Below are 15,859 nucleotides of genomic sequence, written 5' to 3' on the forward strand. Positions count from 1 at the left end.
TTGGACCTATAGCAAGGCAGAGCTTAGGTAGGCAGGCAAAGCTAGGACTAATACTGGGACAAAGCAGTGAGGAGTTAGAGCTGCCATGGATCCACCGCTAGAGACAGATGCACTGAAACTTTGCTGGTAGGCCACAACCTCGTGGTGATATATAGATTAATAGAAATGAGTTAATTAAGATTTAAGATTTAGCCAATAAGAAGCTAGAGCTAATGGGCCAAGCAGGGATTTAATGAATATAGTTTCTATGTGATTATTTCAGTTCTGGGCAGCCAGGATGAACAAGTGGCCTCCTCCTTCTCCTACGCCTACGGTGACCTTCTTTCTCCAACAAGGCCATACTTATTCCAACGAAGCCACACCTCCTAATAGTGCCATTCTCTATGAGTTTTGGGAAACAATTAGATTCTAACTACCACATTCCTGGTCTGTCCCCGTAAGCTTGTAATAATATCATAATGAAAAAAATGAATTTAGTCCACTTTCAATAGTCCCAATAGTCCATCACAATCTTAACAGTATTTGAAAGTTTAAATTCTTTTCTGAGATTCATGCAATCTTAATTTTTGTGTTTGAAATTAAAAAGTAAACTTTAATTATTGACGTCAACTTTTAACCTGTATTTCTTTCACTAAAAAACATAGTAAAGAAAGTTGGCTGTTAAAATAGAGTTGGGAACAAAATGCTGACCTGTAATACGAACTCAAAGATGCACTTCTTTGGCTTCCTCCTTAAAAAATGCCAATTAAACATTCTCAGTAAATTTTAATTTTTTCAAAAGGCAGCAAATCAACATTACAATTCAAGCCTAATCTAAAGTGCATCAGAAAGTGAAGTATATCAATATGTGGAATGGAAAAGATTTTCAAAAATCTGCATCAGATATATGATCTCCAAATGTCCAAATAACAACCATGCCTAGTCTCAATTAAAAAGTTTAAGTTGCTCTTGGATCAACCGACTTACAGACACTGTCTTTTACCCTGTCTCTGCCACCTCCACACAGAGTTTCTTCCTATACTTTCAGTTTTTTAACTTGATTCAATTGCTTATACTTAATACCCAAGACTCAGGCCACTGTACTACAGATTTGTTTCTACAGCAATAACTTCTCAGATCCATATGAACCATGCAATCTATTAACTGTCACCCCTGTAAAATCAAAATCACAAAACAGATCACATATTTCCAGCGCACATTGGCAGAAGATATACATTACCATTCCACACCATAGGTAAGGGAGCACAGAAAAGAAATACTGGACCAAAAATACCAAAAATCAGCCGGGCAAACTCCAAATTCGGCATTTTCATGTCTGATGTCAAAGTACCTGACTACAACACCCTTTCTTCTCTGGGACTTGTTCCATTCCCTTAAAGGAGCTCTCCTCAACAGGTATCCTAGGACTCTGGCATCTCTCGGGTCTCCAAGGCAATTCAACTTCACAGCTTAATGTAATGGTCTCTCTAGATTTCCATTCAGAAACAACCGTGACACATACCTGCCTTCAGTGGTTTTTCTTAGTCATGAAGGCAAATTCCATTATCTCTTTTTTCTATTCTTAACTCTAAAACCAGAAGCATGTGGCTAATGTTCCAAAGTTCTGCTACTTGTCGATGCTAGAACATAGCCCCTTTGTTTAATTATATCCTCACCAGCTTTCTGTTTTTGAGTGTTACCTGTGTAAGGTGTAAGCTAGGCTGTTCTTGAATTTGCTCTTTAGACCAGGCTGGACTCAAATCCAAATATCTGCCACCCTGTGCCTTCCAAGTGCTGGGATTAAAGATATGCACCACCACACACCTCTAAATTTTTCCTTAGTTCCTTTTTCCAAGTTGGAAACTTATTTAGGTAGGGTCATGCCCTGAGATCATCACTCTATTTTTAATCTATTTGTCTCCTTGAACACAGGATTTAGCTCTTGTCTATTTCCTAGTGTCCTTTTTCTTAATCTATACATTTTTTGGGGGGGGGGTCTCAGTTTATTCATTTTAATTATAAATCTTCATTAGCGTTACCATTGATAACTATTCAACAGAGTATATGCTTGGCTTTTTTGAGATTTCTTCTGCCAACAACATTGATGCAATTCTCTTCACTTTAGCCTCAGGCAGACGTTGGACTAAATAAAAGCAGCCACATTCTTCACCAAAATATCCTAAGAATGATCTCTAGGCAGCATACTAAAATTCTTCTCTTAAACCTCTAGAGCCAGTCTCCGACTGTTTAACTAACTCTTAATACCACTGGCTTCCATGCCTCTACTTCCATTAAGTGGTACTTCACTGCTTTCCTAACCCAAAGTACCAAAGTCCGGATGCCTCCAAACAAAAACATGGGCAGGCCAATTACAGCAATACCCTATTCCCTGATACCCACTTCTTTCTTAATGTTTCTATTGTTGCGAAGGAACATGACCAAGGCAACTTTTAAAAGAGGAAAACCATTAAATTAAGGAGATGATTGATAGTTCAGAGGTTCTGTCCATTACCATCATGGCAGAGAGCATGACAGCATGCAGGCAGAGGTGGTGCTGGCCCCATCTTGATCAGAAGACAACAGGAATTGGACTGAAACCCTGGGTGTGGTTTGTGCATATATGACCTCAAGGTCCACCCCCACAGTGATACAGTGATATACTTTCTTCAACAAGGCCATACCTACTTCAATAAAGCCACACCTCCTAGTCGCACCACTCCCTATGACCTTGTGAGGTCCAATTGCATTCAAACTGTCAGAGACAGCTTAGAGAGCTAAGAGTGTGTACTACTCTTCCAGAGGAATAAAGTTAGATTCCCATTACCCAAGTCAATTCATTCACAGTGACCTATAACTCCAGGCCCGTGGTCATTTTGGACATATACATGACATGCAATCACATCAACATACTAAACACACACACAACACACAGGACTAAAAATTATAAAATAAATCTTAAAAAGCAAAGTGATAGGCTTAACAACACGTTCGTTTGTCTTCTTTTTGGGGAGGTATGCCAACAGTCTCATGCTTTCCTGTTCTAGTTTATTCTTATATTCTGGGAAATCTTTCTAATTATATAGGAGCACATAAATTTGGGGCCCAGTAAGACTGTGAGAGGGTGATAGATATGATGACATTTAATAAGCAGCATGTACCATCTTAAGGATTTGAATCTGCCTCTACCCTATTTCTTCTGGTAATTCTTTTCCTTGTAATTACCTGCTGTGAGTGAGAAGGAAAAACAGAAAATTCAACAAACCTGTTTAGGAGTTTATTAGAGGGGGCATGTGGAGGTCTGGGGAAGTCAGTGTGCGGGGAGAGAGAGAGAGAGAGAGAGAGAGAGAGAGAGAGGGGGGGGGGGGGGGATGACCAGCTTTTAAAGCTGCCTAGGGCATGCACACAGAGGTTTGACATGACTAGGTCATAAAGAGATGTTGGGGCTCATGCATGCGCACAGGAGCTTAGCTGAGTCTTACGCGGATGATGTAACCACACATGCATGTGGGTCACACAGGGTCCTTTAACATCCTTGGAGCCATTAGGCACTTCTGCCTGAGGGCTTGTCTGCACATGCATGGCCCTAGAGCGGGAAGTGTCAGTCTTATTGTGGCTGAAATCATAACAATTCTACCTTGCTAGCATTACAGGTGGAGGAAGAGAACTTGTGGCAGCTTCAAAACCCATCATAAAGATCAGGGTAGATTTTGTTTTTGTTAGCACATATTTTAGACGTAGTGGTTGATTTGAAAGAAAATTTTACCATCTACATCATGTACATTGACTGCATTTATATCCCTTTACTCTTTCCTTCAATACCTCCCTTCATGACTGTCCTATTCCTTTCCCAAAATAATAATTTCCCTTCTGCTTTCATTTCATTTTTAATATCAATATCCATGAATAAGTTAATTACGGGTCTACTTGTGAAAAAATTAGAGCATGGTGCTTGTCTTTCTGAATCTGGCTTATTCCACTTACTATGATAATTCAAGTTCCAAGTATTTTCATCAAATGTGATTTTGTCCTTTTGATGGCCGGTAATAAGACCTCCATGGTGTTACCACAGCACCTTCATAATCATGTTGTAAGACGCTTGTGCTAAGTCCATGACATGGCCCCTGTGAATGGTACTGCCACAAGCACAGATGTGCGCTCATCTCTGTGCTCTACTGACTCAGACTTCTTGGAGTATTTTCCCTGGAGTTATATAGATAGGATATGGAACATGTAGTCTCCCTCTCTTTCTCTCTCTCTTATGTTTTTGAGAAATTCTCATACTAGACTTCAAGGTATATGTCGTAATTTCTAGCTTGTGTTTCTCACCATTAACAGTGTCTACGGAGCCACTTTCCTGTATGTCCTAGTCTGCATTGGGGGTTATATGCTTTCCTAATATGAAATAGAATTTCCGAGTAGTTTTGATTTTAATTTCCCAAAACCAATGAATTTACTAAACTTTGTATGAAATGAAACTTTTGAGAAATTTAGTAACAAGCCGGTTGTGGTGGCACTGCCACTAATACCAGCACTAAGGAGGCCCGCCGAGTTATCTCACCAAGACCCTGCCTCAAACAACAACAAAGGGACACAATGGGAGAGCCAGTTTTGAAAAGGTTGCTTCTGTACTCCTCGGTTTGATCTTAACTTGGAATTAGACAAATGGGATGGGAGGGGCATTCAGTGAGAGCCATCTGTCCAGACTCTCCTTGCCCTGTCTTTGTAACAGTCCTTCCTCTCAGCTGGAGACAGGGCTCCTATGGAGGGAAGGTCTTATGTCCAAGTAATAGAAAAGGTAGTTCAGAGAATTTCTTTACAACCAGTGTCTATACAAAAAAGTGAGGAATATTTGAGTAATAGTTTAAGGTTTTTTTTAAATGTTTTTTTTAATTGAAATATGATTTCACCACTCTCCACCCCTTTATGAGTTGCTTCAGACAACAAGATTTCCTCTTAGGATGTGTCTTCAGAAAGGTGGTTCTACCTTTGTGTCTAAATTTTATGAAATGGGTAGAAGTCAAGCAATGGGCTAGAGACAGAGAGCCTTCGCTTCGGAGGTCTTCTAGTCTCTTTTTCTAAACAAAACATGCTGTAGTTTGATTGCCATTTTCTGATCACGAGTGTTTCCTGTATCTTTTTATTTGCTAAATTGCTTGCCCAAAGGCTATGTCTAATAGAGCAAATTCTCTGATTTAAATACAAATAACACTAAAGATGGAAGGAAACATCAACTTTGTAAAACGAAACCAATTCTCACAAGTACTAAGCATTCAGCTCATTGGACTTTTTCACTGAAATCTCACTGTTTCAAGAGTTAATAGGTGTTAGTTAACAGCACTTATTCTTCCAGAGTAGAGCATCTTTGGAAAATGATGAATTACAGACAGGTGTGGATTTTGCCATAGAACAATTCCTTTGTCTAAAGATACAGTAGCATGTACTAAAGCCATCATCTTTGCGTGCATACGGGATGGGTGAATGAAAGGGCCTGGTGCTTACTGAATCAAACCAGATTGTCTGAACAGAGCCCAATGGAATAATCCCAGCAAAACCTACGGCCCCACATTTCTTGAGACAGGGAAATAATTGATACTTTTAATATCCTGAGTGCTGGGTGGCTGGGGAAAAATAAGGTTTCTGGTAGTTTAAGGGACATTTAAATGTTTGTTGTGACATAAAAGCTGTACTGTGTGAGACTGTTGCTGATGGCCTGCAAATGTTTGTCCAATGACTTGCAATATCTAGTTTCTGCTTATCATTATAAGCCATGGTAGGAATTTCCACAAAATTGCTGCTGTCTCCCTTCTTTTCTCTAGCAGTCTAGCATGTATATCCGTGATAGTCTCTCCACTGAAAGAGCATCATTCAGAGAAATAGCCTGTTCTGAGGAAGAATATTCGTATATGAACTGAAAAAGAATGTTTAGGCTCATATTACAAAGGTTTTTAGTGGGGAAGGTATAAACACACAAAAAACACAGTTCTTACTTAAATTGGGAAAAGAGGTTTTTTTTTTCTGTAGCAAAATATGAATAGCCACATCCCAAGAACAAAACCCAAATTATCTCAAATACCACATTACAATGCACTTACACTTCTGTGACATTTTATTGTAACAGAACAAATAACATTAAAATCAGGGCACTTTTAAAATATATTGGTGGAAATAGCCAGCAGTTGGATTACAACAATGTGGAAAAATATTTAGCACAGGTTTTAGCTATTGCTGCTAACTTTCATAGATCTTGATGCTATGGATTTGTACATCTAAAAGAACTTAACTAACAGTCGTATATGAGCATCAATAATATCAGAGGTTGCTAAGATAACCCAAGATAGTTTGACTATGGACCTGAAATTTTTTTTTTGGACCTGAAATATTAAAACTCTCACAATCATTAGTAATCTGATCATCTTTGTTGAATATGTAATATAAGTAAAAATTTTCCTGGGAACTTAAGTCAACAAAGGAAAAATTTCCTTGGTTTGTGCCTGAGTTTCTCAAGTGTAGACATATGCAAATTTTAGGAAGAAAGGAGAGATTCACAGAGAAAAATCACACAAATCTGTTTAAATGACAGAGAAGTCATCAGAGTAACTGAAGACATGAGAATTTTCATACTCGCTTGATGGGGCAAGGGAAGTCATAAGAAGATATGATTGGCATGTTTGTGTGCTAAAGATAATAAAGTACAGGAATCCTAGTAATTAGAACCATCTAATAATCCTTTCTACGGCCAGTTTATATAGCACCTCTCACTTGAGGCTCTTCTGATCTGCCTCAATTGGGGGGGGGGGATGTCAGAGAGCACCTCAAATTCCTTTAGCTTTTAATTGACTTTTCAAGTTTACTTATCTATTACCATTATCCATAACAACTTGAAGAGGTAAGATTTATTTCACTTGCAGTTTACAGCCCACCATTGAGAGAAGCCAAGGCAGGAACCCAAGGCAGGAGGTTGAAGTGGAAACCATAGTCCATGAATGAGTAAAGGTAGGGCAGAGCATCAACCAGAAGCAGAAATAAGTATCAAAAAGGAATAATGCTTACTGACTTGCTACTAGATTCATGTTTAGCTATATTTCCTATATAGACCCAATACAACTGCTTAAGGATGGTAACACCACAGTAGGCTGGGCACCCCTCAATCACTTAACAATCTACCTGTGTCACAGACATGTCTAAAGGCCAATTTGATGGAGGTGATTCTTCAACCGAGATTTGCTTTCAGGTGTCTGAAGTTGACAGTCAAGATTGGCCACCACAGTGCTCTATTCTGGGATAATCCATTCTGAGTCATACCACATCATTTAGTCAATCGGTCACAGATATACATTAAGTCGGAGGGAGGGAGTACTGAAATTATACTAGCTCCTTCTTAGCTACTGTTTTAATTTCCATGATTCCAGGTACCTGTGGCTAACATGAACCAAAAGAGTACCATAAGATAGTTTGACAGACACAGAAGCAGAGACCACATTCTCCTAAATTTTATAACTATGTGTTCCTGCCATTTTATTTTGTTGTCAATTCTTAATTTTCTTTCTCGTTTAATATATAAATAAATTACCATGTACCATAGAAGAGTATGCACACATAAACATAAAATATCCATAGGATATAGTTCTAACTGTGATATTACCATAATCATTGGGGCCTGGACATGTTACTGAAACATAAGTAGGATGCATTAATATCCAAATATTAAAAGCATGGAATGCTAGACTGATAATGGATGTACAGTTCATTTATGCAATTATCGAAGGATTCAGAACAGTACTAGTAATGTAAAAGCAATGGAGAATCTGGTACACATAAGTACTTTTAGTTATTTGATGCTTTTACAATTTGAGGGTAATTAGACTGCTCCATGTAGCTAAGAGTGTTTCAAACTTGCTTTGTAACTGAGAATGACCTAGAACTTCTCATCCCTTACTCCCACTTTCTCAGTGCTATGTTTACAGGCATACAACATCATGCCTGACTTACATGATGCTGCATATTGAACCAAGAGACTTTTGCAATTTAAAAGGTAGACATTGTACCAACTAAGCAACATCTTCAGCTCATTTTTAATTTGATTCATTTTTATGAATATTTAAAAATATTAACAAGAGAATAATGGAATAGATGTAAGTGCTTAATATATCATAAAGTTATAACATATAATTGAGATTATTTTTCCTATAACTACAAATTATACACTGCAGATTTACACTACTATATAAAACTATACTACAAACTACAGTGTAACAGCTATGGAACAATAAAACAGAAAATATTCAAATAAAACATATATAATTTTATGTGGCTGCTTTATCCATTATATCTATTAGCAGTTAATTATTTGGATTTGAGATGAATTAACTAAAATACAGTGGATTGATAATTTATATTCTCAGAAATAGAAGAAAATATTTGAAAAAGATGATGCCCTCTTTATTACATCTCTCAGATATAAAATAGTTCCATCCTCATTGTGTAACATGGTTTTGAAATGCAGAGAATAAGAATTCTTAAGCTTTATTTTCCTTCCTTTTTTTTTCTTTTTTGTTCACTGCCCGAGAATGCCATGGAAGGAATCTGTCTGTCACCTCACCTTTGCTTTATTTAAAAATATTGGGCCATTTTATGTAGGCAAAGTTATAAAGCTTTCTTTTCTCATCATTTCTATATATTTTCTATCCTTTTATAGTTTTAATTGTTTGAGAATTCTACACATGCATATAATATGTCTTGTTTAAATCCATATACCGCCACCGAGCTTCTCCACTATCTCTCCTATCCCTTTTCTCTGATGTGGTGTGTATTTTCAAACCTGAGTCCACTTGGTGCTCTTTGTATGCTTCTTGGTATAGTACCACCTACAAAGAAACTGATATACCCTACAAAGGAACCATGAGATTCCAACAGCCCTTTAGACTAGGAGGGATCTTTATTAGTGACTGCTGCATCCATACTGGGTATGGAGTTGTCTTGTTCTAATACAGGTCTTGTACATGGATTCATGTGTGCTCTGAATTCAGTGCTCAATGGCCATGTCATGCTTAGCAAGAACTAGTTTGCTGGAAACACCAATTCACTGATCCTTAAAATTATTCTGCCCACTTCTGCAATGATCCCTGTGCCTTGAAGGAAAGGGACATAAATTAGATGGCAGTTTAGAGCAGAACATCACACAGCATCTTATTCTCTGTACCACTGACCAGCTGTGGGTCTCTGTATTAATCAACATTGTATTAGCTAGGGTTCTCTAGATTTGCAGAACTTGTGGAATGAATCTCTCTCTCTCCCCTCTCTCTCTTCCTCGATAGTAAAGGTAATCCAACAATGGCTAGCTGTGAACAAAAAAATTCAAGAATCTAGTAGTCGCTCAATCACACAAGGCTTGGATGTCTCGGTTAGTCTTCTGTATATGCTGGTATCTTGAAGAAGTGGGCTTCACTGCCAGTGAAGAAATATATGTGCTAGCAAGGCCAAGACAGAATGTCACTGGGCCTAGCTGGCTTGAACACCTGAAACCTCAAAGCCCACCTGCAATGAGACACTTCTTCCATAAAGATGAGACCTACTCCAATAAGGCCACATTTCTGATGTCCCTTTCTCTATGAGCCTATGGGGAGAATTTTTATTCAAACCATCTACTGCAAAAACGAAACTTCTCTCATGAGGGTTGAGATATCTTATGGCTATAAAGAGAAAAGGAGTGGATATGAAGATAAGAATACAGGTGACAGTCTATTGCTATGTCAATTCAGGAAAATTATAGGATTAGGCTATCTTCTACTGCCTATGACCTTGCTACTCACTAGGTTTTGGGCCCAGTTAATAGTTCCAGGCTTGACTCTTATTTTGTGTGTTGGCTCTAAGTATGATAAAAAAATATGTTTACTTCCATACTGTTCCTTCTATTACTTTCTGTAAGGCTGGATTTGTGGTAACGTATTGTTTAAATTTGTTCTTATCCTGGAAAATTTTGATTTCTCCATTTATAGTGAATGAAAGCTTGGCTAGGTATAGTAGTCTGGGCTTGCACCCATGGTCTCTTAGTTTCTGAAGTACATCTATCCAGGACCTTCTGGCTTTCATGGTTTCCATAGAGAAGTCAGGTGTAAGTCTGATAGGTTTACCCTTATAAGTAACTTGACCCTTTTCCTTTGCAGCTCTTAATATTCTTTCTTTATTGTGTATGTTTTGTGTTTTGATTATTAAATGACGAGGAGATTTTTTTTTTTTTTGGTCCAGTCTATTCGGTGTTCTGTATGCTTCTTGAACCTTCAAAGGAATATCTTTCTTTAGGTTGGGAAAGTTTTCTTCTATAATTTTATTAAATATATTTTCTGGACCGTTGAGCTGTACTTCTTTTCCTTCTTCTATCCCAATTATTCTTAGGTTTGGTCTTTTTATTGTGTCCCAGATTTCCTGAATGTTTTGTGATGAGGATTTGTTGGTTTTGCTGTTTTCTTTGATCAGTGTGTTTATTTTCTCTATGGTATCTTCAGTGTCTGACATTCTTTCTTCTATCTCTTGAAATCTGTTGTTAGTACTTGTCTCTGTAGTTCCTGTTCGTTTACCCAGATTTTCCATCTCCATCCTTCCCTCGGTTTGTGTTTTCTTCATTGCTTCCATCTCATTCTTCAAGTCTTGAACCGCATCCCTAACCTGTTTGATTGCTTTTTCTTGTTTCTCTTGGTTTTCTTGCGTGCCTTTGAGCGATTTATTCATTTCCTCTACTTTTTTGTTTGTAATCTCTAATTGTTGATGGCAGTTTTTCACCTCCTGTTTAAGGTCCTCTATTATTTTCATATAGTTCACTTTTGAGTCGATTTCTTCTATTTCTTCTGGAGTAGGGTGTACAATTCTTCTTATTTCGGGATCCCTGGATTCTGGTGGTGTCATGTTGCCTTTCAGGTTGTTGGAGGAATTCTTGCCTTGGCGCCTTCCCATCTCTTCCTTCAAATGGAGCCAGGAAAGGCCTGGTGTCTTGGTCCAGTCTCTCCTGTGATTGACTCTCTGGGTATATCTCTTCAGTGTAGAAGCAGGAACCATTCCCGTCCAGATGGGATTCCTCAGCAACTAATCAGGGCCGCTAGGTAGCTCAATGATCGGGGGCAAAAGGATGAAAGGAGCAAGGGGGGGCTATCCAGAAGAGTACCGGAAGCCTGGCGCAGGAGCTGGAGGTGTGCGGGCTCCCTTACAGGGGACCCTGAGGCCTGCCGGTAGGCAGGCACTCACCGCTCTGGGTGGGTAGCCTTAGTGTAGGAGCTTAAAACTGTTCTTGAGCACTGGTCCTAGCATACAGCAGGGCAGGGTTGGGGAGGGGGGCTTGGGTGCTGGGTCGTGCAAAAGAAAGACAGCCCTGCAGAAGGAGCTGGGGGAGGGGAGTTTGTGCTCTCTTCCAGGACAGTCCACCCCTGGATAGCACACACTCACCCATCCAGATGGAGTTCCTCTGCAACTAAACAGGGCCGCTGGTAGCCCAATGATCCAGGGACTAAGGATGAATGGAGCAAGGGGGGGGGGCGGTATCCAGAAGAGCCCAGGAAGCCTGGCGCAGGAGCTGGAGGTGTGCAGGCTCCCTTACAGGGGACCCTGAGGCCTCTACTTCCATACTGTTCATTCTACTATTGTATCAGTGGTTATATATTGTCAGACCAGTCATTATTTTATGTAACAGGATTCATAGATAAGCAAAACTGTTTAATATTTTCTCTCCAGATCATATGATTTTTCAGGTCTATGAAAGCTATCCAGGTTGGTAACAGTGCAATATCTCATTGTTCCATCATTCAAGCATGTGCTATCTTTGGTAGTAGGGTCTTTTCATTGTCTGGTGGGTAATCAAGTGCAATTGTGATACCAGTAATGTTTGGAGGGTTTATGGGACCCCATTGTCCAATAGCTCAAAAATAGGCAGCCCATACTTGGTATTGTTCTTAATTTCTGCGGGTTAGACGGTAGAGACAGTTATGCGAGGAAAAGATACAGACACGCGGTGGTCCCACGTGGGTGCACTTTTAATGGAGGAGGGGCAACAAACAGGTGGGGGGGCATGCAGACACGGTAGGGAAAGCGGGAAGAGAAGGGGGGAGAGAGAGAGAAAGAGAGAGAGGAGGGGCTCGTGGTGGCCCCTGCTTTTTAACGGGGAATGCAAAAGCTTCTGGGAAATGTGTCCCCAGGGGAACGCTGGGAGTTGTAGTGTCGCAAGAGAACAACATTTCACCCTTTGGTTTGATTAAAAAAATTGGGGGACCTTAAAGGGTAGGGAATGGGGGCGTAGTCCGGTCTCTCATGGCTGCTTCCTGCTGGCTTTGGGCGTTGAGGGGTCCAGGAAATGTCTGATTATCTTGGCAATGTCCCATTGGCATTTGCGGTCGCTGGTGTAGTTGGTCACTGGTGTCCAAGGTCGCTGCTGTAGTTGGTTGATTGTACCGCTGGCATTTGAAGTCCTGGCTGTTGTCTGGGGCGGCTGATTGAAGAAATCTGTGTGGCTTTTCCTGAGTAGCTGGGTCATCATTAAGATGCTGGAAGGCAAAAGTTTCATTAGTAAAAGAAAAAAAATTAAAAGAAGGGGGGGGATTTTGGGAGGGGAAGCTGGGGTGGGGGGGGAGAGGAGATCCAGGTGAGGGAGTCTTAGGATGTCCAGGGTTAAGAATGATAAAAAATTAAGTGATACTTATTCCATTATTCTGTTTGTGTTTGATTCGTTTAGATGGGTTGGGCTGGCATCCTGGAGCTTAAGGAAACTGTCTTAAAAGAAATAGATTCTAACCATACATTTCTTAACATTTCAGGGGCCACTGCTGCAGTCAGCAGCTGGCCTGTTATGTTAAAGAGCCTTTGTAGAGGAGAATCTGCTTACCACTTGACTCCGTATTTGATAGGGGTACCTGTAACGACAGCTAGACGGTTATTTATGAATTTAAAGAAGGGAGGGTGTGTTAACACAGCGACGGATCGGGACCATTGTTTTCCTTAGACTGTAGTAGGGGGGGGGGGCTGAATCTGGCGTCCTTTGGAACTTAAGAGAACAGGGTCTGGTTTGAGTTACCATATATGAAAGATTATCTTGAGCTGTGGAGATAAACGGTTTAAGATGTGACAGGCGAATCCAGTGAGGAATTCCTTTAAGCTTGGCAGCTGTGGGAGTTAAAAGAATTACTTTGAAAGGGCACTGCCATTTAGGGGAAAGGGATGAAGGGCGCTGGCCTGGGGGTGAGAGTAATACCTCATCCCCTATTTTAACCGGTGGCGGACATGTATTGGCACATGGTCGAGGTAGTGAGTGATCTGTGAAGTCCGATAGTAGTGAGCGTAAGTGGGAAAAGAGGGGAGTGAGCAGGTGGTCAGGAAGGGGAGAGGTCTCAGATGAGAAGCCTGGGGTTAAGACCGGCCGCCCATACATGAGTTCAAAGGGTGAGATGAGGAGGGGGCCCCTTGGAAGGGCTTGGAGTTGGAGAAGAGCTAAAGGCAGGAGCCTTACCCAGTCCAGGTGGAGCTCTTGTGACATCTTAATGAGGGCTTCCTTTAAAGAGCGGTTAGTTCCTTCTACCTTACCTGACGACTGAGGATGGTATGGTATGTGAAAATTCCAGGGGATTCCAAGCGCTTCAGACAGATTTTGAGAAATCTGAGAAGTAAACTCTGGACCGTTATCTGACTGAAGAGAGGTTGGGAGTCCAAACCGAGGAATAATCTCTCGGAGAAGAATATCAGAGACTGTCTGGGCCCTCTTGTTAGAGGTGGGGAAGGCTTCAACCCACCCAGACATTGTATCCACCAGAACCAGGAGATATTTAATTCTCCTGACTGTGGGCATATGAGTAAAATCCAGCTGCCAGTCAGTTCCCGGAAGGGAGCCCCTTGCTTGGTGGGTAGGGAAAGGGAAGCTACGATATTTAGTCCTGGGATCTGACTTTTGGCAGATCTGACAGGAGGCTGCTGTAGCTTTTAGGAGCCAGATATCCTTAGGTGTAACAACGGAAGAGTGGTGGTTAGTGACAGCGGGAGCCTAGAGGGGCTTTGGAAGATCGAGGGGGAGGCGTAGGACAGGGAGGAGACACTTTAAGCCAGCTGTGTGACCTGTGGCGTAGAGGAGACAGGGAAGAATCCGAAGACATGCACGACCTGTTGCGGGAGAAGTGGGGTGAGGCTGGTTCGGAGAGGGAGCGGGTATACCTTGGAAGAAAGAGGAATGGGTGAGCCGTCTGTTGCTAGACTGGGAGGAGCGAGAGCAAGTGGCCCCTCGAGGCGTGGTGGGGGGGTGTGTGGAGGCAGGGGGGTAGAGGTTTGTCAGCGGGATCCATAGCGGCAGCGGGAGCAGAGGGTCCCTGGAGGGATGGCATTGATTAGAGCTTTCAGAAGCTGGCCGAGAGGGGAAGATGGGGGGAAACGGCTTAGAATGCTTAGAGCCCATAGGTGAAGCGCAGCCTGCCCGCAAAAAGGTACCACCAGAGTACCACGAACACGGCAAGCCAAAAAACACAGGTGTCCGAGTGTTTTTGGGGCGTGCTAACTCTTAACTGGCCCGAACCCAGCTACCGTACGGGGAGAAAAAGCCCCGGCTGGGAGGAGACAATTAAGCTTTTCAGGGCCTGCATAGGGCCCAAAGGCACTGCATTGAGCGAGCGGGCTGGAAGAGGACAGGAAAAGGTTAGAAAAAAAAAGCCCGGAGCACCGAACTCCTGGGCGCGTGGACTGAGGCAGGTTTCAGCCAAGGGCAAAAAGCCAGGGGGGAAGGGGGAGGGAGGTTGGCGACCTAGTCCAGGATGCGCAAAGAAAGCTGGCCGGACAGTCTCTGAGCGCCCCGGGGGAAGGAAGCCAACTCAGGTTAACTCACGGATTAGGATAAGGCTGTGGAGAATGGCCATGGTAAACAGGTGGAGGTGAGTGCAGGTGGTCGGTTCGTTTAGAACTTGTGCCGGTGAAACCCAGAGGCAAAAGCCTCAGGTGCCGGGACGAAGAGGTCACCGAGTCAAGGACGGCACCAATATTGTTCTTAATTTCTGCGGTTAGACGGTAGAGACAGTTACACGAGGAAAAAACACAGGCATGCGGTGGTCCCACGTGGGTGCACTTTTAATGGAGGAGGGGCAACAAACAGATAGGGGGGCATGCAGACACGGTAGGGAAGGCGGGAAGAGAAGGGGGGAGAAAGAGAGAAAGAGAGAGGGGGGGGGCTTGTGGTGGCCCCCGCTTTTTAATGGGGAATGCAAAAGCTTCTGGGAAATGTGTCCCCAGGGGAACGCTGGGAGTTGTAGTGTCACAAGAGAACAACACTTGGCACTTGGCTTTTGATAACCTATTGACTTGAGTATGCCCTTTTCTTCCTATTATAGGCAAGCTCCATTTTGGATATGTATACGCATATGTATATGCTTATATATACATTAGGTTGCTTCCAAAATAGAATGTCTCCCTATGGCATTTTCAATAGACATTAATGGCAGTTATCTCAACTGTACTCTCTTCTACCCTATCCTCCCACCCCCAGTGTATTTACCTCCTTATGTTCCCTTGTCCCCCTCTTCCTCTTTATAACACCTGATTTATAATCTCTCTTCCTTTGAAACTCTATGACCTCTCTCTTCCTTTTTATATAGATCATTGAGAACAAAGATTGACAAAAGATACTCTCTCATTATTACAAATGAGTTTTATTGTTGAACTTCTGGTATTCATTGATGAAATGAGATGTTTTGACAAATCCAGAAGAATGTTACAATGTTAATGCCTATATTTTTCTTCTTCTTCTTCTTCTTCTTCTTCTTCTTCTTCTTCTTCTTCTTCTTTTTTTTTTTTTTGAGACAGGGTTTCTCCGTAGCTTTTTTGGTTCCTGTCCTGGAACTAGCTCTTCTAGACCAGGCTAGCCTCGAACTCC

General features: G+C 41.6%; 1 protein-coding gene across 1 annotated transcript in view; it reads left to right on the plus strand.

Annotated features, from left to right (window-relative positions):
• The window catches only part of Lrp1b (LDL receptor related protein 1B), a 1,777,071-nt gene that overhangs the window by 873,832 nt on the left and 887,380 nt on the right, over positions 1 to 15,859 (plus strand). The window lies entirely within an intron of this gene.

This window comes from Microtus oregoni, unplaced genomic scaffold (genome assembly GCF_018167655.1).
Source record: "Microtus oregoni isolate MIOR12 unplaced genomic scaffold, Mior012 000025F_ref0000491, whole genome shotgun sequence".
Taxonomy (NCBI): Eukaryota; Metazoa; Chordata; class Mammalia; order Rodentia; family Cricetidae; genus Microtus; species Microtus oregoni.